The following is a 24,735-nucleotide window of genomic DNA, read 5'->3' on the forward strand; positions in this document are numbered from 1 at the left end:
GACCCCTCAGGACTGAAGGGTTGGGTCACACCATCCGGTGACCCATCAAGACCTGCCAATGTAACAGCTGAGGGTGTGGATAATTGAGAATGGATGGTGGAAGGGGAATGGGATGAGTACCAGTTATGTCCCTGAGATCAAGTGCAGCAGAAGGGAGGGGAGCTGTAGTTGGTTCCACTGATCTCCCTCTTCAAATTTTCCCCTTAGAAAGAGAGGCTCATGACATCCACAGAAGAGCCATGTGGCACAAGGGGTGGGATGTGGCAGCCCTGAGAATGCACCACCCAGATCTCTGACTGCAGGGATGGTGACTGAGGGCAGCAGCTGTGGAGTCTGCAGGGTTCACAGAGAAGGCTCCTTTGCTTCCCTCCAGCCCATCCCAGCCAAAGACTGAGCGCAGCAGAGACTCTAAAGCGCCCAGTTCCTGGGAGATACAGGGCTTCTCTGACGGGCAACTTGAGATCAAGCACTCTCCATTGGATTTGGTGGAACTTTCTTAACATTGCACTGCAATCTAAGACGCTTCCTATCCCACCTTCCTTCCTTTCTTTCCCTTTTCCAAATATTGGATCTATTTCAGTCTGACAGTTCTCCCAGCCTCCTCTGGCTCCTTCCCCATGTTCCCGCCCAAGCATTTTCCCCAGTAAATCTCTTGCATATCTGACCCCGTCTTGGCCCACTTCTTGGAGGACTGAACCAATACAATGTATGCGAAGAGAGGAACTAAAACAGCTGTGTGTAATGCTGCAGCCCTTTTTCCTTGACACCCAGAGATAAGCCACTCTGGCCAGCTCAAATTTTGCACCCACAGCAAATGCTGCCTTTGCAAGAGAGGGTTTTGATGGGTGTCACTTGGATAGCAGGACACAAACGTAAAACTTAACTGTCACCTCCATAGCGACACGGGAGGAACACTGGAAAACAGAGACCTCCACTGAGATTTCCTCTGCCCACACCCCTCTCCAATGCTGACATGTCCTCATGGTCTTGGACAGTCAGTTGCTGCTCCCTGCACAGGGAAGCATGTGAGACCTGGAACCACAGGACTTTTGATGATTTTGCATTTTTCCCTTGGCTGCATTTTCTATGCATTGATGTGTCAGAAATTTCTGTTACTGTTGGGGGAAACAGGGAAGGAATTGAGAGTCCCTGTCCTCTAGAATCTACATAGTGTTTCAAACTATATGGGTTTGGGTACCTCTACCAGCTGTACTGAAAGGGCTCTATTGAGACCTTGTCTTGGCCGTGTTGATCATCTCCATCAATGAACAATGATGGCCTTTGGGGGTTTTCCCCAGTGTACTCTATGTTCTATGATGGTCCTTATTGCATCTGGCCCCAGTCATGACTGGGAGAAGACGTTCCTGGCTTGTTGGTCTGCATTATGATGGTCTTGTACAGGAATAATTTCCTCCCCCGGAGGGCCACCATCATGCCCAGGACATGGCTGCTGGCGACTGGCTCATGCAGCATGATCAGGGGCCCTGGTGGCATTGGTGACTGAGTAGCTCAGAGAGCTGATCAGGCTTAGGATGCTGAAGACAATGCCATCTGGGGCAAAGGTACAGAAGCTGCCCACAGCCAGGAGCGGGAGCATTCAGGGCCGCTGGGAGACACAGGTCAAGTTATAGATGGTAAGGAAGACCAAGAATCCACCTGAACCCACAATGGACCAGAAAGCAGACAGTGGGGCAGCCCCAGCTGTATGGCAGCTGGAGGCCATGGATCTTTGAATCTCTCAACACCTTTTTAGAGAAAATATTCTGAAGTGAGAAACACAGTGTTCTAGCAAGAGTCCTGATGGGCTCTCCACCTCCTGGGTCGAAATACAACTCTGTGTCCACGGCCAGCAGGATGCCACTGATGATGGGAAGTACAGAGTGATGGTAGTGCAGAGAGGAAAGAACCCTCTTCTTTGTGACACCTCAGAGCTGCTGAGTTGTACTTGGAGCTGCTTTGAAGGGAATTCTGTCCCTTTGCAGCTGAAAGCGTGCCAACTGATTTGAGAAGACTAACTGTGGTTGCCCTTGGGGATGGAGTCCAGGAAATGGGACTGGGGCGGGGACAGATCACGGGAATTCACCTTTACCTGTCATGTTTTATTATTTTTTTATTGAAAACATCTGACACAAATATGATAAAATGTTAACATTGATTCTAGTTGTGGATATGCACAGGGTTACACTTTTCCCTATTTTTTTAAACTTTTTTTTCAAAATAATTAAAAATTAGTGGGAGCGTTTTTAAATGGGATCTTGAAAAAAGAGAGGAAAAAATAATTTTTTCACTGTGTGACTCTGTTTTCTAAAGCCAGGTCTAAGAACTATCTGAAATGATCTCATCTCTCGCTCTCTGAGGAGCACGGGAATGAGTAGTACATTTGGCTCCCTGGCCTCCTGCCACCTGTACCTACTGCTCATGGCGGATCTGAACGCCTGTGTTCCTTAGGGGTGGATGTGGCTGTTTCTCTGGGACATAGTGGAGTGAGGATCTGATAGGTCTTTGCCCCTCCCCCACCATGCTTACTGCAGGGGACCTGGGAGCATCTTCAGAACAGAGGCTACTCAGAGCCTTGTCAGTCTCTGTTCCTTCCTCAAGGATGGGTCACCAAAGCCAGCCCCAGGAATGTAATAGACATTTGAAAGGAAGAAAGTGCTGTCTTGTACACATCCCTGGAGGGCTGGCTTTAATGATGTCCTAGTTTGGGTTTCCCAGAAACAGACCCTGAGAGAGGGATTCGATATCCTGTGGGGGTTTTTTGGCAGGTGATCCCAGGTAGGGGGGTAGAGAAAAGAGACAGGAAGGCCGTGACAAATCACCACTGCAGGCAACTGGAGGTGAACACACTGGGGCACTCTCAGAGACGGTGTAGAACGTGCACGGCCATACACTGAACATGTATGATATCCCAGCTCCTGTCGGTCACTGGTGAGAGCTGCTGGGCAGGGGCGCAGGCCCCTGTGGATGTGGGCAGAGCAGGCTGGAACAGGGAAGGCCCTCAGGAAGAGGGGCCAGGATACTGGCAAATAGAAGTTGGGAAGGGGCCCAGGGAGATCCGGGCGGGAAACGGACAGTGTCTGCCACAAATAACCAGCCCTTCGAACAGGGCCCTGGGGGTGGCTTGAGGCCCATCTATTCCAAGTAGAGTGGAATTCTGTTACACAGCATCATCTGTCCCCCATTTTTAGCAACAGAACCCCAGTTTTCCTTTGGGCACTCACATTCCTTGACATACCCTTCCCTACTCATTAGGGCTTCTGAAAGTGGGGCTCACCTGTTCAGCTCTAGGGGTGGGCTTGTGACCCAGCTCCCGCCAATCAGCATATACCAGTCCCCTGGCCACACTGATTGTTTCTGAGACATGTCTGTGCCCCATGCCAGGCTGATACAATAGAACTCTCTTTCCATTGCCCCGGAAGAGGGTGGGATATAAGCCTGGAATTGCTCCCACGAGGGAGAACCTCCCAGAGGAAGAAGCTGACCTAGCAGAGAGCAGAGCCAAGAGATGGAGAGCATCAGAATCCCAGTGTCATCATTTGAGCCCCTGGATCTAGCCATACCTGAAGACCCTGGACTTTTCAGTCGTGTAACCCAAAAATCCCTTTTGTGCTTACGTCAGTTTGAATTGGGTCTCTGTCACTTACAACCCCAAGCTCTTTGCACTATGTGTAAATGGGGGTTTCTAAAGTGTTTAAGAATGCAGGAGTAAATGAAAGGTTCTCCCCTCTGTCCCCCATAATCACTATTTCCTCCGCATCCCAGGTTGTCTGAAGAGATTCTCAGAGGGAGCTCTGTGTCCAGGGGCAGGAGTTTGGAATCCTTGGAGCCCAGCTCCTGCCGCCTTAGGCTGGTTGTTCTTGGGGCCACGTGAAGAGCTGGGGGGATCATAGCTGAGCAGGCAGGGTGGATGCCTGGGCTGCCACGTGGGGCCCCTTTCCCTCTAAGCATCAGGAACCTCTGTGTTCCTGGCCAAGGCACGCAGGCGTGCATTCACACATTCACATTTATTCACTGGCACCTGCTGTGTAAGGGCACCAGGATAAAAGGGTGGGCTAAACAGACAATCCTAGCCTTCAGGAGCCTCCAGTCTAGTGGGGGAGACCCCATACCACTCACACCAGTCAACGTCAAATTGTGAGCTAAGTAGTCCCAGGCCCCATCTCACTCCTTCCTGCTCCCTGCTGATCGGCCATCTCTCCCCCGGAGCCCGCTCAGCAGCTCAGACACAACTTTTCTCCTTCCCGCATTTGGGATCTTGTACTCCTCAACCTGGAGGCCCCACCTCCTGTCTAACATGCATCCCGCCTGCTGCTAGTGCAGCCCACTTTCTTTACTTTGGTCCCGGGGGGGGGGGGGGGGGGGTGAAGGCCGTTGAACACCTTTTCAGGTCACCTCGCTTCTCAGGTATGAGGCTCTAGACATTTATGAGGCAACTAGGATGTGCCAGGTGCTTCCACAAGGCTAGACCTTCCCCCAGATGGGGAAACTAGGGCACAGAGCATGGGGGTCCTGCACGAGCAAGGCCAGCCTCTCCCACCCGCTGGAGTAGGAACAGGACGCTCTGTCCTGTGCCCTTCTTGCTACCTGTCCCTTTAACCTCTCCCAGGTCAAGGGTCCCTCCCAGTTGGCAGCCTCTGGTTGCAGTTCCCAGGCCCACTCTACTGCTGGCCTGGGTGGGGGTGGGGGTTGTCTCCCCGACACCTACGGGCAGCACCCTCCCCTCCCCTCCTCCAGCCCCTCCTCCGCAGGGAGCCTTTGCCCACACCACCCGCTTATTTGACGAACACAGATTGGTGTTACATTTTAAGCATTTGACACAGGTGAACTCGTTTAAATTTCACAACAACGTTACGGTGTGGGCGTGCTCTCATTTTGTACCTGAGACACGGAGGTGAGAAGCTGCCGAGGTGGACACACTGGCTGGGCCTGAACCCAGGCAGGCTCCGGAGACCAGGCCCCGAACTACTCCGGTGCCACATCCAGCCCAACAACCTCGCCTCCTCTCACCTGCTCCCGCTGTCTCAGTTCCATCCCTCTCCCTACCCACCTCCCTCTCTTGGTTTCCACTCCTTTGCCCATGAGCTTCTGCCCGGGAGGGGCTCTGCGCTGGGACCCCGGACTGGAGGGAGGGACACAGGGTGGAGGCCTGGGCGCTGGAGGGACCGAGCGCCACCCCCATCCGTTCGCAGCAGCCCGGTGGAGGCCTGGCTGAGCCAGGGGCCTGGAGGACGTGGGCAGGGTGCAGTCGGAGGGGGCCAGGTGGAACCGGGCCTGCAAGCCCTAATTAAGTTAGTTAATTAGGTGGCGAGGAGAAGCCTGTGGGAGTTAGTGAGCTCAGCTAATTAAGTGGATCCTGGAGAATGGCTCAAATCCTAGTGGCTGCGGAGGAGAGATGGAGGCTTAGGCAGGACGGAGGGAGGGGGGATAAAGTGCCTGGCACCTCCCCACCGTCACCAGGTCTGCAGCCACCGTGGGGCTCTGAGGCCACTATTGAGACCATCGGGGTCAGCAGCCACCCCCAGGGTCTGGCCTGAAGTTACCATCAGGGTGCAGTGCCCTCACCAAGGCCACATATGCTCTGGGATGCTTGGGTTGAGGTCACCATGGAGACCTGACTTCCTGTCACCCACCACTCAGGGCTTAAAGCTATATCACCCTTTGAACTTTTGGGGGATGGAGGCAGGAAATGAGCCCTGACCCAGGGACCCTGCAAAGCAGCCACGACAATCCCTGGGAACCGTGACCACCACCCTCACGTTCCCCCAGGTTTAAGCTGGCAAAGCACTCGCTGTCGTTGCCAGAGGGAAACCTGCAGTGCTCTCAGTCCCAGCTCACAGATGTGGCAACGGCGGCCAGGAGGGAGGGGTGTGCCCTGGCGCATCCTCAGCCCACCGCTCACAGAGTGGATGCGAGGCAGGTGGTGGGTGGCAGGGGAATGTTCTCTTCCAAGCCAGTCCCCTGGGAGGCCAGCAGCTGGCCCAGGAGCCTGGGGGCTTTCCCCTGCTGGGCTCTGTTTCCCTCTAATCATGGGGTCTTGAGTAACAACAACAGCACCGTGGCTGGAGCAGGTACCACGTGTGAGGTGTGTGTCCTTGACACCAGGGCCAGCTACAGAATGTGGGGCTTCTTGTTCAGAAAGCAGAAGAGAAGCTCTTCCTTCCTACCCAAGCCTCTCTCTCCGCCTGCCATTAATGTCATGCTGCCTTGGGCACAGGGATACTCCTGGGGCCAGTGCAGGCCCTCATGGGTGCCTGGGGCCACCTTGATGCACACCTGACACGGAACCCTCCTGCACCCAGGCCACTGCCAGACGAAGGATAGCAGCCTTGACTGGCTGGGGGCAAGGAGTGGGTGGCCAAGACATACCCAGGGGATGTGGGAAGGGAGGTGGGATTCACAGTGCATGCGCCGTTGTTAATCAGACTTCATTACACTTCAAAGATGAAATGATTAAGAATTGCAAGATGCTGGGAAGTCCCTGGCAGTCCAGTGGTTAGGACGCTGTGTTTTCACTGCTGAGGGCGAGGGTTTGATCCCTGGTTGAGGAACTAAGATCCCACAAGCCACGCAGCGCAGCCAAAAAATGAAAAAAAGTGCAAGATGCCAACCACAGAGCACTACAGCCCAAGTGTGGGGCCCTGAATGCTGCACACTGACTGAGTCCTCACAGACACTCTGCTTACTTGGTACCGTTACTGCCCTCACTTCACATATTTGTTCATGCATTCATTCACTTGCAAAATATTGGGTTGGCCAAAAAGTTTGTTTGGGTTCTTCCCTAAGATGTTATGAAAACCCGAACGACATTTTTGGCCAGCCCAATATTATTGCATGCCTCCTTCATGCCAAGCACCATTTGCAATGAACAAAACCTAGAAAAATCCCTGCCGTTGTCCATTGTAGTGAGGGGAGAAGACAAAAAACAGGGTACACGAGTAAACGATTATGCTTCAAGGGATTAGTGGGAGGGAAGAAGTAAAGCAGGGAGGGGACAGGGCATACAGGAAGGTCCTCACAGAGACGGTTACATTTGAGCAGAAACTTGAAGGAGGTGAAGGAGGGAGGGAGCCATGCAGATGTGGAGGAAGGCGGGCAGGTACAGTGGGCCGGGCAGAGGAAACAGCCAGTGCAAAGGCCCTGAGGCCAGAGTGTGTGCTTGGGATGCTCAGGAACAACGAGGAGGCTGATGGAGCAAGGGAGGAGACGAGAGGTGACGGGGAAAGTTTGTTCAGGACAACTGTAAGCCTTTGCCTTTGACTCTGAGCGGGGTGGGAGTCCTTGGAGGGTTTTGAGCAGAGGAGGCAGGAGGTGGGTTGTAGGTTTTAACAGGCTCCCTTTGGCTGCTGTGGGGAAGACAGACTGTGGGGGAATGGAAGTGAGGAGGCTCCTGTACCCAGCCAGGCAAGAGAAGATAGCAACAGACCAGGCAGTAGGAACAGAGGTGGTGAGAAGTGGCAGGATCTGCTGGCCGATTGGCCAATGGGATGGGCTGTGTGTGTGTGTGTGTGTGTGTGTGTGTGTGTAGAGTGCCCTTGGCCCCTGGACCATGAAATTCCACGAACAGCTGAGGACACTAAGCAGCTCTCTGCCCCCCAAGATTCCTTGCCCCTGAGGGTCTGCTCTCATTTCCGGGGCCCCCACCCCCTCTACCTCTGCATTTCTGCCTGCCTTGGGCCAGTGGCTACAACAATGACACGTTACATGAACCCTCTTAGGCACAGTTCCCCCTTCTTGGGATCGCAGACTGAGATGCTCACGGGAGCCAGGGAGGGACTGTGAATGGGGTGCACGGCCTAGGTGGGGACCGTGGTGAGCCGGAGAGCCCTGGCCCACCTGAGTGGCGGCCTCCCCTCCCCTGTGGCCCCACTGCTGTCATGTGGGAACGTGAACTCAGGTTTGCAGAGCTTCCAATTATTCAGGAGAAGTTGGAAATCTGCATCCTAAGGTGTAATGCCCTGATTTTTAAAATATTGGCAAATCATTTTAAAAATGTCAGGCAGGCTATACCCCTCTGTGGGACCAAGGATAGGACAGAGGGACTGCTCCTGTGGGCCTTTTACCCACTGCAACCTCCACACCGGGGGTCTTGGCAAACCTGGAAATGCAGACATCCCCTGGGGTGTGGCCTCATAGGTCAGCCCTTGGTTGGTTTGGGCAGGAGCCAGTAAGGAGCGGGGGCAGTGAGGAGAATGGCTGGGATGGAGCACCCATGCTGAGCCCTTGGGCACCAGGCATCCCGTATCCAGGGATGATGTGGTTGCCAGGCAAGGGCAGCTGCTGGTTCCCTGGGCACTTGGAGGAGCAGGGGAAGGTCTGGGGTAAGAAGGAGAGACCGTGGCCAGGAAGGAGCCACAGGGTGAGGTTTGCTGCAAAACAAAAGAATCAGCAAGACTGAGCAGGAAAGGGAGGAGCCCAGGCATGTCCCTGGCCTAGAGGCCACCCCCAACCCAGCCTCTGCTTCCTCCCACTTCGTTTCTCACCCTGGATCTGGGCTGGGCAGGGCTGAGGGGCTGCAGGAGAAGCAGAGAGATACAGAGGCGGGGGCAAACCTTCCTCCACTGTCAGGTCGTGTTAGCCATTCCCCAGTGTGGCTCAGCGCTTCACCCGCGTGACCTCATTCATTCTTTGAACCATCTCAGCTTAGAACTAACGCCGTGCCCACTGTACCGCGGACGAAACTGGGTCACAGAGTGGTCGCGTAACTGGCCAAGATCACAGAGCCTGGAAGTAGTGGGACCTGGAGTGAAACCCAGGGGTACGTGGCTGCAGAATCTGAACTTTGAACACAGAAACTGCCCGAAAAAGAGGCCGAAGCCTCACCACTGGAACCTGCTGGGCCGTCCCGCAATGTGCGGGCGCGGCGCTCCCTCTAGCGGCCAGTCTGCAACAGTGCAGGACAGAAGACGGGCTAACGGGGCGCTGGCCTTGCTCGGTCCGATCTCTCGGTCTCTGTCTCACACACATGCACGCGCGCGCACACACATATTTACTATCTGGTTCTCCAGGGGAAGACCACGACATCTCCATCTCCTCATCTACAACCCAGGACATGCGGCCCCTACCCAACTGCCCCTTTCCCTGGTCAGGCTCCACTTGCAACGCAAGCCCCAAGGAACTTTCTGGTTGCTCCTCTGTGTCTCTTTCTTTCTGTCAGAGCCTGGGTCTCCTTGACCACACCCGTGGTTCTCAAACTCTGCTGCACATTATAATCTACTGGGGAACTTTCAAAAGTCCTGATGCGCAGGCCACACCACCATCATTAGAGGGGAGGACAGAGGAGATGTCAGGCAGTCTGCAGCACGCGTCTCCGTTCTCTGGCCTTTTCTGTCACCTTAACCCTCTCTGCTCCCTTCAGCCTCTGAGGCTCACACCCAAGCCTTGTAATTATCCCAACCCCAACCACTCTGAGATCTGTTTTGATCATCTCCCTCTGTTTCCCCCTTCCATCGTCTTCATCTGGTACCCAGAAACAACAGCTCTTTGATCTCATCGAGGCCACCAGCCCACTGTCCCCATCACTTTCTCACTGCCCATCAGTCTCCTTCTGCCACGACTGTCCACTGTGCCCTGTTTGGGCTCCGCACACCCTCACCATGGCCGCTCCCTGGAAACCACTCCCCACTGCTGGGCCCAACTTTCCTGTTGAAGTACCTGCCTGGAAAAATGCCAGCTATCACCTGCTCTCTGCCTGCAACTGCACGAGCTAGCACTGGTCAGAGGGTCCCACACCTGGCTGGGAGTTTCCCTGCATGGTCTCAAAGGGGCACTCACTGCTGCCGCCCTACAACCCAAGTATGCCTGTCAGTTGCTTTTCCCCACTCTCTCTGAGCAGTGATTCTCAAACTTTAATTTGCTTGTGCATCTCCTAGGGATCTTGGTGAGGCCTGAGATTCTGCACATCTAACCAGCCCCCAGGGGGTGCTGTTGCTGCTGGTCCATGCACCCCACTCTGAATGGCAAGGTCTTCCCACCTTCTCCTCGCTCCTCAAACCGTGGCTGCCACTTCATTGAGAAAACAGATGGACCAGATGCAGTTGCATTGGCTCCCACCATCAAAGCACAAACCCACCGAGCTCCGAGCTCCTCACTTCTTCCAAAGGCTTCAGTGCGGGGTGGCCCTTCTCCTTCTGAGGCCAACCCCTCCCTTGGGCCCTGGATTCTTCAGGACATCCCCCCCCTCCCTTCCCCCTCCTCCTTTCTCCAGGATTGTCCCCCCAGCTCGCGGGCTCTGGTGTCTCCTCCACCACACATCTCCATCCATTTCCTTTCTTGTTGTTGTTAATAAATTTATTTATTTTATTTATTTATGTTTGGCTGTGTTGGGTCTTCGCTGCTGTGTGCGGGCTTTCTCTAGTTGCAGCCAGCAGGGACTACTCTGCGTTGCAATGCGCGGGCTTCTCATTGCGGTGGCTTCTCTTGTTGTGGAGCACGGGCTCTAGGCGCGCGGGCTCAGTAGTTGTGGCGCACGGGCTTAGTTGCTTCATGGCATGTGGGATCTTCCCGGCACAGGGATCGAACCCATGTCCCTGCATTGGCAGGCGGATTTTTTTTTTAATTATTTTAATTTACAAATAGAAAACATCTTGGAAGAAAAAAAATGAAAGAAAAACACAAAACATATAGGGAAATTTTCACTCCATGAGCGTCTCAAATCCTCATTTGTTCACCAATCCCCAAGATGGAAAAACACTTTTCTAAAAAGGTACTCAGCCACCAACAATGATGTTATTAATAGGAATATGGATCAATTTCACAAAAAAGCCAATGAATCCCATTATAGCAAATCCTATTGCCGTTGCCATGGTGATCTTCTGGGATTCTTTTCTATCAGGTTTGGTGCATCTTTTTTTTTTTTTCTTTTCTTTTCTTTTTTGCGGTACGCGGGCCTCTCACTGCTGTGGCCTCTCCCGTTGCGGAGCACAGGCTCTGGACGCGCAGGCTCAGAGGTCATGGCTCACGGGCCTAGCCGCTCCGCGGCATGTGGGATCCTCCCGGACCGGGGCACGAACCCGTGTGCCCTGCATCGGCAGGCGGACTCTCAACCACTGCACCACCAGGGAAGCCCTTGGTGCATCTTTTAACCAGCCGAATCGAGGCCTTCACAAACTGCCGACTTGGCTCAACGAACTGCATTACCTGATCCATGATGTCGGCCTTTCGCTCGCAAGCCGAAGACTGGCAGGCGGATTCTTTTTTTTGTTTGTTTGTTTGTTTTTGTGGTACGCGGGCCTCTCACCGCTGTGGCCTCTCCCGTCGCGGAGCACAGGCTCCGGACGCGCAGGCTCAGCGGCCATGGCTCACGGGCCCAGCCGCTCCGCGGCATGTGGGATCTTTCCAGACCGGGGCACGAACCCGTGTCCCCTGCATCGGCAGGCGGACTCTCAACCACTGCGCCACCAGGGAAGCCCCTCACTGTTGTTTTAGTTTGCTGTTTCCGGATGACATATGATGTGGAGCATCTTCTATATGCTTATTTGCCATCTGCAGATCATCTTTGGTGAAGTGGCCGTTCAGATCTTTTGCCCATTCTTTAATTGGGTTGTTCATTTTCTTATTGTTGAGTTTCACCAGTTCTTTGTATACTTTGGATAACAGTCTTTTATCAGTTAAACATTTCTATATCAGATCAGATGTCTTTTGCAAATGTTTTTCTCCCATTCTATGGCTTATCTTCTCATTCTCTTAACCGTGTGTTAGAGCAGAAGTTTAAAATTTTTAATTTCCCTTTTCTGCACAAAAGTTGTTTTTCTTGGATTTAATAGCTTTTTTTGGGGGGGGGTAGGGCCTGTTTTTCTATCTGTTTATGTCTAATTCAACCCACACTCTCTCTTTGTTGTGTAAATCTTTCAAAAGTTTAAGTATACTGGGCATCCTATCAGTTTCATCTCCTTGAAGAAACCTTTTCTAGAACCTTCTGACTTTTCCAATGTGAACTGCCTGCCCTCCAGGCCTGCTCCTCAGAGAAGCTGCCCTGGGATCTCCCTTCACCAACATCTGGCAGATGCCCTTCAACTCTCTCTTGTGTTGGCTCCCTTGTTTCCTGCATCCCAGGTTTACTATTTCTTGGTTTACTTCCTTGTTTTAGGAACACATCCTCCAGTAGCTTTCTTAAGAAAGGGTGCGTGGGAGGTAAATTTTTGAGCCTTAGTAAATCTAAAAAGATCTTTTTTGTACTTTATTAATGGTTTGGCTAAGTATCAAATTCTAGACCGAATATAATTCTTTTATGCTTTTGAAAATACCTTCCTTGTCTTCTGGTTTCCAGGATTGCTGTTGAGAAATCTGATGCCATTATGATTCTTGATCCTTAGTAGAATATGGTAGAATGTTCTTCTTGTCTCTGCGTTCTGAAATTTAATAGTGACTGGCTGTGGTGTGGGTCGAACTTTATCCATTTTTTGGACACTCAGTGGGCCCTCTTTTTTTTTTATAAATTTGTTTATTTATTTATTTATTTTTGGCTGCGTTGGGTCTTTGTTGCTGCACGCGGGCTTTCTCTAGTTGCAGCGAGCGGGGGCTACTCTTCGTTGTGGTGCGCGGGTTTCTCATTGTGGTGGCTTCTCTTGTTGCGGAGCACGGGCTCTAGGTGCATGGGCTTCAGTAGTTGTGGCTCGCAGGCTCTAGAGTACAGGCTCAGTAGTTGTGACACATGGGTTTTTTTTGCTCTGCCGCATGTGGGATCTTCCCAGACCAGGGCTCGAACCCGTGTCCCCTGCATTGGCAGGCGGATTCTTAACCACTGCACCACCAGGGAAGTCCTCAGTGAGCCCTTCTGATCTGAAAACTCAGGTCCTTCCATTCTGAGAAATATTTCATCGACTTATTTCCTCTTCTCTGTTTTCTCTCTTCTCTTTCTGGAACTCCTTTGTTAAGGTGTCAGATTCTTGCACTGGTCCTCTTTCTTACTCTTTCTTTCCTATTTTCCATGTGTGGCAGCCATGCAGGTGCCCCACTGGGTTCTCCCTTCAAGAAAGAACTTGTTACTCAGCTGTGAAGAGTGCAGTTGGTTGACAGCCTCCAACTACAGTGCCTTTGAGACCTACCACAGCCTTTGAGTCAAGACCAAGGTCTTCTTGGGCAGCCCAGCCAATGACTGAGCACAGCGGGGACACCAGGACCTGGCCCTTTCTGCCCAGTGTGGGGCTCCTCCAATGGACAGTCTTTGCTCTGCAGCCCCCACTGGGTTGGTCAAGACTTTGATCTACACCAAAGTCAGGCTCTCTCTTCCCAGATTTATTTCCTTTCCTCCTTCATTTCACAGATGTCAGATCTACGTCACAGTCTGAAGACTCTTCCTGCCCAATCCTGATTCCTCCTCCTTTATTTTTCACAGGCATTAGCCCCCCAGGACTTCTTACACTGCTAACTCAGCTCACCATCTGTTTACTGGAGGATCCAAACAGATACGTATCATTACCTTTCTGCTTTACTTTTTGGAAAATTTCCTCAACTTTATCCTTTAACTCCGGGGGTCAGGAAACTTTTCCTATAAAGGGCTCAATGGTAAATATTTGAGGCTTTATGGGCCTTAGGGTCTCTGTAACAACTACTTGACTCCACCAATGTGAAAGCAGCCATAGGCAGTACATAAACAAATGGTGTAGCTGTGTTCAAATAAAACTTTATTTAAAAAACAGGTGACAGGAGACTTTCCTGGTGATCCAGTGGTTAAGAATCTGCCTTCCAATGCAGGGGACATGGGTTCGATCCTTGGTCGGGTAACTAAGATCCCATATGCTGAGGGGCAGCTAAGCCCACGGGCCGCAACTACTGAGCTTGCGTGCTCTGGAGCCCGTGCACCACAACTAGAGAGAAGTGCACAGGCTGCAATGAAGCAAAGAGCCCATACGCTGCAACAAAACATCCTGCGGGCTGCAACTAAGACCTGACACAGCCAAAAATAAATAAATAAAAAAAAATTTTTTTTTTTTTTAAAGCAGGTGACAGGCTGGATTTGGCATGAAGGCTGTAGTTTGCTGACCCCTAACTTTATTAAATAAATTTTCCATTTCTGCTATGATATTCTTTTTTTAATTGAAGTATAGTTGATTTACAATGTTGTGTTAATTTCTGCTGTATAGCAAAGTGATTCAGCATACACACACACACACACACACACACACACACACACACACATTTTCATATTCTTTTCCATTATGGTTTATCACAGGATATTGAACATAGTTCCCTGTGTTATATAGTAGGACCTGTTTTTTATCCATTCTATGTATACTAGTTTGCATCTGCTAACTCCAAACTCCCACTGCTATGATATTCTTAATTTTTAAGAACTTTTTTGTTTTGTTTTGTTCATCCTCAGAGGTTTTTTCCCTTTCAAAATAGCATCTAGTTTTTGTTTCATAGTTGCAATATATTTTCCTAAATCTCTGAATATAGTTATTATAGTTTTGCTTTTAAGTTTTCTTTTCCCTGCATATTCTGTTTCCTCTAAATTCTGTTTTTCTGTTTGTTTTTGCTCTGACTCTCATATTAGAGGTTTTTCGCAAATGTTGATGGTCCCTGGTTATCTGCTCATATTTAAGAGAGTTAAAGAGCTGATAGAATAGTAGTTGCCTCTGTGTGTGTTGGGTATTGACTGGGGCATGATGAAAGCCTGAATGTTACCTCACATGGTAATATCTTGCTTGAGGTGTGGGTTACACAGGTGTATACATTTGTCAAAACTCATTAAGCTGGCCACTTAAGACCTTTGCATTTCACAGTAATTATGCCTTGATTAAAGAATATAAAAATACAACTTATGCAAGCAAGCTGCTGAGTAGCTCTATGCTATGGGTAGGGGGCTTGGCTGACTCAGGGGGTCAATATAGAGAATTTGCATTGGGTTGTTTCATTGGGAAATCCCTGATGCCAACCTTTTTAGGTATCCTTTTCTTGGAGAGTCTGACACTGGTGGTCCAGTGGTTAAGAATCTGCCTTCCAGGGCTTCCCTGGTGACACAGTGGTTGGGGGTCTGCCTGCTGATGCAGGGGACGCGGGTTCGTGCCCCCGTCCGGGAGGGTTCCGCATGCCACGGAGCGGCTGGGCCCGTGGGCTGTGGCCGCTGGGCCTGTGCGTCCGGAGCCTGTGCTCCGCGGCGGGAGGGGCCGCGGCAGTGAGAGGCCCGTGTACCGCAAAAAAAAAAAAAAGAATCTGCCTTCCAATGCAGGGGACACGGGTTCGATCCTTGGTCGGGGAACTAAGATCCCACATGATGCAGGGCAACTAAACCCACACGGACTCAGTAGTAGACAGAACTAATCTGAACAGAAAAAAAAATCTGGAGGAAACAGAAACTGCACGGAGAGAAGAAAACTAAAACAGGAAACAAGAGAAGAGCAAGAAAAAAATACCAATCGTTAATATATTCAGAGATTGAAGGGAATAAATCTGCAGTGTCCTGCCTGGAGAGTTTAGGCTGGACTTCACTATTCTGGGAGCTGAGATGGGGAAGGAGGCCCCAGGTGATGGGGGCGGGGCAGAGCTCCCCACATTCAGGATGCAATATTCAAATAATCCCGCCAGTAGGGTATAGAACTCTCCCCTCATCCTCACGGTGCCCTGTCCTCTGGTTCAGAGACTCTTGTGTTTTATCCTCTCTGGACAATAAGCCTTCGGTCTTTGTCAGGGTGGGGGAGAGGCAGCTGCCCAGTGGTGCTGAGCAGAGGAAGAAATCTGAGAATTAAAGCCCTTCTTAGACCAATCCTCCTGTGTTTGGCCCCGGCTTTACGCTCACTTCCAGGCGGTACTTAGTCCATTAACACCAGGGCCTTTTGGGGTTTTGTGGGGGAACCGTGGTGCCCCTTGGCTTTCTCACCCCCAATTTAGGGTTCACTTGAGGTGCAATGTCATCAGACTGCTACATCATTTACTATGTTCTTCTGCTTTCCAGATTCCAAAACTGTGTTGCTATTGTCTCCTTTTTCAATGTATTAGTTCTTGCTGATTCATGCTGTGGCAGGCAGAATAATGGACCACCTAATCCCACAACATGTCTGTGTCCTAATCTCCGGAACCTGGGAGCATGTTACCTTACGTGGCAGAAAGGGACTTTGCAGGTGTGATTAAGGTTAAGGACCCTGAGATGGGGAGATGATCTTGGATTGCTCAGATGAGCCCAAGCTAATCGCATGCAGCATTAAAAGCAGAGAACCTTTCCCAGCTGTGGTCCAAGAAAGACGTGATGAGAGAAGCAGGGCCAGAGAGACGCTCCCTTGCCGGAGGGAGGGGGCCAACTGGAAAACGGCACCTTGGAAAAGACAAGGGAATGGATTCTCCCCTAGAGCGTCCAGAAAGTTCTTCCAGAAAGAGCTTCCAAGAGCAGCCCTGTCAACATCTTGATTTTAGCCCAGGGAGACCTGTGTTGGACTTTTGACATATAGTGAGTAAGATGATAAATTTGGTTTTAAACAACGAAGTTTGTGGTAGTTTGTTATGACAGCAACAAAAGAGCAATAAATATACCTTAAAAACCCACTCACATGTGGAGAAAAGGGAACCCTCCTACACTGTTGGTGGGAATGTAAATTGGTGCAGCCACTATGGAGAACAGTATGGAGGTTCCTTAAAAAACTAAAAGAGTTACCATATGACGCTGCAATCTCACTCCTGGGCATATATCCAGAGAAAACTCGAATTCGAAAAGATACATGCACCCTAATGTTTACTGTAGCACTATTTACAATAGCCAAGACATGGAAGCTACCTAAATGTCCACTGACAGATGAATGAATAAAGAAGATGTGGTATATATGCACCCCTATGTTCATAGCAGCACTAGTCACAATAGCCAAAACAGAGAAACAACCTAAATGTCCATCAACAGATGAATGGATAAAGATGTGGTACATAGATACAGTGGAATACTACTCAGCCATAAAAAAGAACAAATAATGCCATTTGCAGCAACATGGATGCAACTACAGATTATCGTACTAAGTGAAGTAAGTCAGAAAGAGAAAGACAAATACCATATGATATCACTTATATGTGGAATCTAAAATAAGGCACAAATGAACCTATCTACAAAACTATTACATTTAGAATGGATAAACAACAAGGTCCTACTGTATAGCAAAGGGAACTATATCCAACCTCCTGGGATAAACCATAATGGAAAACAGTATTAAAAGAAGAATGTATGTATGTGTAAAACTGAGTCACCTTGCTGTACAGCAGGGACTGGCACAGCATTGTAAATCAACTCTACCTCAATAAAAATAATAATAAAAAAGATGTGATATATATATAATACAATGTATATATACAATTTTATATTTATATATATACACACACACACACACACACACACACAATGGAATATTACACAGCCATAAAAAGGATGAAATAATGCCATTTGCAGCTACATGGATGGACCTAGAGATGATCACACTAAGTGAAGTAAGCCAGACAAAGACAAATATCAGATGATATCACTTATATGTGGCATCTAAAATACGGTACAAATGAACTTTTGCAAAACAGAAACAGACAGACATAGAAAACAAACTTATGGTTACCAAAGGGGAACGTGGGGGAGGGATAAATTTGGAGTTTGGGATTAACCGATACAAACTACTATATATAAAAGAGACAAACAACAAAGTCCTGGAACGTCCCTGCGGGTCCAGTGGTTAAGATTCTGTGCTTTGGGCTTCCCTGGTGGCGCAGTGGTTGAGAATCCGCCTGCTAATGCAGGGAACACGGGTTCAAGCCCTGGTCCGGGAAGATCCCACATGCCGCAGAGCAACTAGGCCTGTGAGCCACAACTACTGAGCCTGCGCGTCTGGAGCCTGTGCTCCACAACAACAGAGCCCCGCGCACCGTGATGAAGAGTGGCCCCCGCTTGCCACAACTAGAGAAAGCCCTCGCACAGAAACGAAGACGCAACACAGCAAAAATTAATTAATTCATTAATTAACTCCTACCCACAAAATCTTAAAAAAAAAAAAAATTCTGTGCTTCCACTGCAGGGGGTGCGGGTTAGATCCCTGGTCAGGGAACGGTGTGGCCAAAAAACACCAGTAAAAAACAAAACCAAAAAAACAACAACAACAAGGTCCTGCTGTACAGCACAGGGAACTATCAATATATTCAATATCTTGTAATAAACCATAAAGGAAAAGAAAAAAAACCCCACTCACTTCTTTTTCGTGGGGTTTCAGGACACAGAGAAATTAGATGTGTGTATTCGATCCACCATCTTTAACCGGAAGTTTCTGCTCACACCTACTCCTGTCTCCACCCCTCCATGAAATGTTCTCAGCCAGGTCACTTTCAGCTTCTGTGCTGCTGAATCTATCCTCCTTTTCCTTGGCTGTTTGGCATTTCTGAAGCCAGTTGTCCACCTCTCTCTCCTCCTTGAGACACTCGTCTCTTGGTTTCCATGACTACCCATGCTCCTGGTTTCCCTCCTACTTTACTTCTCTTCCGCCCTTGTTAGCGTGTCCTCCGCATGACCCCAAAATTGTGGAGTTCCTCAGGGCTCCATCCTGGGGCCTCTCCTCTCCTCTCTCTCCTGTGACCTCATGGTTTTCTTTTTTTTTTAATTAATTAATTAAATTTTGGCTGCGTTGGGTCTTCGTTGCTGTGCGCGGGCTCTCTCTAGTTGCGGTGCACGGGCTTCTCATTGCAGTGGCTTCTCTTGTTGCGGAGCACGAGCTCTAGGCGTATGGGTTTCAGTAGTTGTGGCACGCGGGCTCTAGAGCGCAGGCTCAGTAGTTGTGGCTCACGGGCCTAGTTGCTCCGCGGCATGTGGGATCTTCCCGGACCAGGGCTCGAACCCGTGTCGCCTGCATTGACAGGTGGATTCTTAACCACTGCACCACCAGGGAAGTCCCAACCTCATGGCTTTCAATGCCATCTTCACACTGAAGTCTCTGATATCCTCTCGCCCGCCCAAAAACTACAGCTTTGAGCTCCGGACTCTTAGTATCAAGTCCTCACTTGACATCTTCACTTGGGCATCTCATGTGCCTCTAGGTTGAAAACATCCATGGCCGAATTCTTGAGTTTCCCACCACGTCTCTTCCCTCTCTTGAACCTTCCCATCATCTCCACACTTATCCAACCCAGAAACCTCAGATTTATCCTTGCTTCCCTTCTTCCTTTAACCCATCAGCAAATTCTGTCTCCCAAATACATCTAGAAGGCACCTATTTCCCCCGTCTCCAAGGGCCACCATGGTCCAGGCCAACGCCATGGTCCCCCTCCATCACCACCGTGACCTCCACCCCGGTTTCCTGTGTCTACTCTGGCCTGGCTGCCATGGATTTTCTCCAGAGCAGCCCAAGTGATCACTTAAGATGTCAATCAAACTATATAGCTTCCCCCACTTAAAAGCCTCCAAAGCTTTCCCAATCTTATCCAGAATGAAATCCATCCTCCTCACCATGGCCCACAAGGCCTACATGATCTAGCCATTCCTGTCTGTCCCCATTGCCCATGTCACTCTCCCCGTCGCCCGTGTCACTCTCCCCATCGCCCTTGGCACTCTCCCTGTCACCCTTGTCACTCTCCCCATCGCCCGTATCACTCTTCCCATCACTCACCCTCCTCTAGCCACAATGACCTGACATTTTCTCACAGTCTCCAAACTCTAACCTGCCTCTGGGCCTTTGCACTCTCTGTTCTCCATGCCTGAAATACTCCTCCTCCAACTCTGCTCAGCTCCTTCTCATTCTTGAGGTCTTAGAGGAATTGTCCCTACTTCCCCTCCTCCTTATGCCAAGTGGGTGTCTCCCCCAACCATCCCTCTTGTCATTTCCTTAACAGTGGGTTTTGAACACGGAAGATCATATTAGTTTGTTTGTGGACTTGTATTTTGTTTGACTCCCCCTTGGATCAAAGCCCAGTGAGAGCAGGACTGGTGTTTTCACTGTCCAGTCCACTGAGGGGGCTCAGTGACATCTGCAGAATGAATGAATGCATTCTGCACGAACATGCTGGGTACCTCTCGTGTGCCAGGCGCTTTCATGTACACCAAATATATCATTTTCACAGCAGGACTACGTTTCCCAGTTTCTCTTGCAACTAGCTGCTTTGGCCATGGAGTGTGGGCAGAAGTGAAGTAGGCCACTTGCAGCTTTGGCTCGGAAAACCCTTCCACGTGATCTCCACCCTCTTTCTTTTTCATCTGCCAGTGGAAGCAGAGGATCCGGCGATGGATTCTGAGGCCCTGGGTGATGACAGTATCACAAGGTGGGAGGAGCCTGGGTCCCCGAAAGACTGAGTAGAGCAGTGTCCCCCACACCCCAGCCCCCTCTGGACTTTGCGTGAACAGCACAGGAGGCTCTACCATGTGAAGCGCGTGCGGTTCCAGGGCTTGTTCATTAAGGCTGCGAGCCTCACCTTCATCACACGCCAAGCATCAAGTGGAGGTGGCTGATGGGTGATGCTTTTGTTGACAAATTTTCACCAAATGCAGTTGAGTTCTCAGTATGGCCATTTCTTGCATCAGCCCACGGAGGGCACTGCGTTCACAGCTCAACGACAGCGCATTGCTGCTGCATGCAATTGTTCCAGTGTATCCTTGCTGGGCTCCTCCAGGGAAGTGCCTGGTTTGTGTTCATCTCTGTGGCCTCAGCATCCAGTCCCCAGGAGGCCTCGGGGAACATTTGCTGAATCCACACACGAGTGAACTGGTTGCCTGCATCCCTCCTTGCTTCTCTGTCCCTAAAAGCGCCCCAGCAATGCTTTAATTTTACAGAGGCCCAAAGAGAGGAAATGACTTCCCCAGAGTCACAGAGAAGCAGGATGCCTCAGAATTAGCACGCCCTGGGGCTACTAAACATGGAAGCTATTGGGAGTGAAACCTGGCACCTTCCAGGGGCTGGAGAAAGTCTGAGAGTCGTGGGGGAGGGGAACAGGCTCCTCTATACCCACAAGGTGACCCTACCAGACCTCACTACCCACTGCCCCTCCTCCAGTAGGAAAGAGACACTCCAGAGCCTCCCCCCCCACTCCCCGCTAGCACTGCCGGCCCCTGCAGCCTGGGTGTCCACCATCACTCAGTATTTTTAGCTTCACCACCTGGCACCTGTGGTCACTGTCTCTGCCCAGTCTGGCGGTGTCCCCTCTCCAGATCTTAAAGGGCCAGCGCCCACCAGCTCAGTGATTCTGATGTCCCATCTCCCCACATCATATTCATTCATTCATTCATTCATTCGTCCATTCGTCCAATCATTCAACAAGCATTTTGAGCTCTTACTGTGAAAATAGTGCTGCTCTCAGGAATCCATTGGTTTGGATTTCGAGAAACACTTCCACACCTGTGGCCTCATTGAGTCACCTAACTTGGCCCCGTTTTGCTTCAATCCCTCCCCACTGCTCGCTCCATCACCTATAGATCAAGTCCTTGGCTCAGCAGTCAAGGCCCTTGGTGATCTGGCCCCCGCAGACCCTGTCAGCCCCATCTCCACCATGCCCACACAATTCCTTCTTCATATCACCAAGTCTTTGCTCTCGCCGTACCCCTTGCCTGGGATGTCCTTTCCTTAACTTCACTCACCACTTGGCAGAGGACAGACCCGCAGGGGCTCCTAGGGTTCCTGAGGGCAAAGGTGGTCAGTCCCTCCGCCTCACTCCCTGCGTGCAGTGCACTCACGCCCATCAAGGCGCCCATCGCTCTGCCAAACTGATCGGTTTGCTTTCGGGTCTCTCCTAGCAGGCTGGACCCCACGAGGGCTGGGGCCCTGGCGCACTATGAGTTCTCAGTCGCTGCTGAATGATGAACTGACAACCATGCAAGGAGCAGCCCACCGTTTCCCAGATGAGGAGACAGAGACCCGCGGAAGGGAAATGACCGACCCAGTGAGATTCAGGGAGGAACCTGTCCCAGGCTGCAGGAGCCCATACCCCCGCCTTCCTACTAGGGGCCCGGAGGGCACACCTGGGCTGGCCCTGAGCCTGCCCTTCTCGCCACCCAGGGCAGTGCTGACTCAGGCAGTGATGGAGGCGTGGGCAGGCTGGGCTGGAGAGAGGTGACCCCTGTCTCCCCTACAGATGTTCCATCTATTCCCAGAGCTTGCGGTCACAGCTTGTGAAATGCACTTGGCTGGAGCCTGGGTTTTCCTGAAGGTGGGGGTAGGGAGAGCTGGCAAAAGAGACAATGATCTCTAGGGCATGAACCCCCCCGACCCAGTCCCAGTGCACACCCCCTCCCCCAAATAAGTACGTAGAACTCACACTCACTGCCACAGACATGTATACATACTTACAATCCCACATACTCACGCCCAGACACCCAATCACATACACACACAAACCTTCATTCCCCTTCATTCCCTCCCTTTCTTTTATACACAAACTCACGTACACGCATGCATATGCACACACAGACATTTCCACTTTTTAATTCAAGGAAAACCTAACACTATTAGGTGTCAGTGTAGGGAGGAAAGGTGGCTTTCAGCTTGGGTTGGGGCAGGGGCTTCTTGGAGGGCTTCCTGGAGGAGGAGGTATTGCAGCCGGGCCTGGAAGGAGGGGAGCCAGGGAAAGGGAAGTCTGGGCAGGGTTTCACTGGGGGTAAATACAGGAGAGCAGAGCGAGATGAGGTGGGTGGGGCTTGCCTGATCTCGCAGGCCTTGAATGCCCAGCTGAGTGTTGACTTCATCGTGTGGGAGCTGGGAGCCATGGAGGGCTCTGAGCAGGGAGGACATGACCACAATGGGAAAGGACAGGAGGGTCACTGTGGGGGCAGGATGGGAGAGACAGGGAGGAGGCTGTGGGGATACCCAGGTGGGAGATCTGAGAGTCTGACACAGGGAGGTGGTGGTGGCTGGTAAGCAGTGGACAGACGAGGAACTCGGAAGCAGGACTTCCAGGCCCCCAGGGGCCCCATCTGAGCCCTGTGCCCTCACCCTGCCCACCCGCTGCCCACCGCAGGCACTGACCTCTGCAGCGGGACTTCTTCCAGCAGTTCCTCCTCCTCCTCCCTGTGGAAACAGACGAAGCAGAAGGCTGGCACATCCTCTGTTCCACAGCCCAGGGGCCAGGCCGGAGGCAGCTCCAGGACGGGGCAGGGGTGGCTGGTGGCGGCCTCGGCAGCATCGTCCCTTGCCTGGGCAGGGGTCCCCGAGCCAGCGTGCTCCAGGGTCAGTAGCCTGTTGGCTTCAGGACCCCGCGCCTGCACCTGCCCACCTGCCACCTGTGCCTTTTCACTCAGGTTACCCGTCGCCTCGGTGGGTGGGAGAGCCTGGGGCTCTGTCTGGTGGGATCTGCTGTCCTGACCCACAGACCTTCCAGCCACTGGGTTGGGCCCCGGGAAGCAGCTTCCAGTCGCCTGGACTCAGAGGCAGCTGGCTGGTGGACAAAGGTCCAGCAGGGCCCCTTGCTGCCCCTGGTGGCGCCCGAGGCCCCTCAGCTGCCCAGTCTGCTGCAGCCTGTCAGAGGCAGGACCAGGAGGACAGGTTTGCAGATGTCCTGTCCATCTGTTCATCTGTCTGTCCGGCCGTCTGCTCCCCGCCGTCCAGCCAGCACGGCAGTGGCGGTGGTTTCCCTAAGAAAGTTTGCTCTCCCCAGCTGGGGTGGGTGGCACGGCACGGGTGGCCTCCGGAAAGGACAGCCGGGACCTGAAGCTGGAAGGTGGGCAAGGACCAGGTGAGGCTGGCACAGTGCCCTCGCTATCCCCGAGAAAAGTTCTGGGCCCTGGAGTCCAGGCTCCAGCGCTGGCTCCCACTGGAGCTCCCTCTGCCCCGGCTCTTCCGACTTCAGTGGCGGCTCTGCTCCGCAGACCGGCTTGGCTGTGGGTATTAATAGCTACACATTCACGCTGAGAAGCCGGGAGGTTAACTCCTTCCCTGCCAGAGCTGGGAGGCCGGTAGGCGGGTGGCCGCAGGGAGCAGAGGGAAGGCAGCGCCTGAGTTCCGCCCCCGCCTGAGCCTGGTCTGCCTCCCACGGGACCTCAGATGCCACCTCTTGCCCAAGAATGACTGTGCAGCGCTCGGCATCTGGATCTTGGTCAGAGTGCCCGGGGCCACCTGAACCCACCACGCGCTTCTCCAGGGAGCCGGGTGAGACTGGGGTCTCAGGGCGTCGTCCCTGTCATGAGCAGGGCACTGAGTTGCAGGGAGCATCCCCAGGACTCCTTCACTTACACATCCACTCCTGGATCCCCTCTGCATTCCCTTAACAAACAATTACCGTCACCAAGTCTGGGTCCAGTTCTGTCACTGGCTTCCTGTGGGACCCCCCTGCCCCGCCACAATGAACCACACGCAGCCCCTGTGGGACCCAGAAATGGACCACATGCATGGTGTATTCTATTGAAGAGTGGGGAGAGGGTGGGAGTGGGGGAATCCCAGTAGAATTTGTTTGCTTGAAAAATGTTTGGGAATTCCTTGGCAGTCCAGTGGTTAGGACTCCACGCTTTCACTGCCGAGGCCCGGTTTCAATCCCTGGCCGGGGAACTAAGATCCCACAAGCCGAGAGGTGCAGCCCAAAAAAACTGAAAAATCTTTATTGAGCACCAGCTATGTGCCAGGCACTGTGCTGGACACTGGACTCACAGCAACGGAGAGGGCAGACACTTCCTGAGTTGGTGCGCTTGCCTGTCACAGCTGGAGGCTGTTGGGGCTGAAGCTTGTATAACTGGTGGCAGTGTGTGAATTAGGTGCAGCCCCTCCCCCACACACACACCCGCCCCTCTCCCCAGCACCAGCTTGTAGTGCATGGCAGGCTGGGTTGCAGCCCCACTCACCTCCTCTGCAACTTACAACATGCACAGCCATTCATAGT

At 51.8% G+C, this 24,735-nt stretch overlaps 1 protein-coding gene across 1 annotated transcript in view; it reads right to left on the reverse strand.

The window, feature by feature from the left end:
• Positions 1 to 23,713, reverse strand: part of SBK1 (SH3 domain binding kinase 1) — a 50,453-nt gene extending 26,740 nt beyond the window's left edge. Inside the window, exon 1 of the mRNA XM_073792176.1 lies at positions 22,893 to 23,713. The gene's annotated coding sequence lies outside the window, so the exon portion shown is untranslated. The remainder of the gene's footprint in view (positions 1 to 22,892) is intronic.
• Positions 23,714 to 24,735: the final 1,022 nt, after the last annotated feature.

Source organism: Tursiops truncatus, chromosome 15 (genome assembly GCF_011762595.2).
Source record: "Tursiops truncatus isolate mTurTru1 chromosome 15, mTurTru1.mat.Y, whole genome shotgun sequence".
In the NCBI taxonomy this organism is placed as follows: Eukaryota; Metazoa; Chordata; class Mammalia; order Artiodactyla; family Delphinidae; genus Tursiops; species Tursiops truncatus.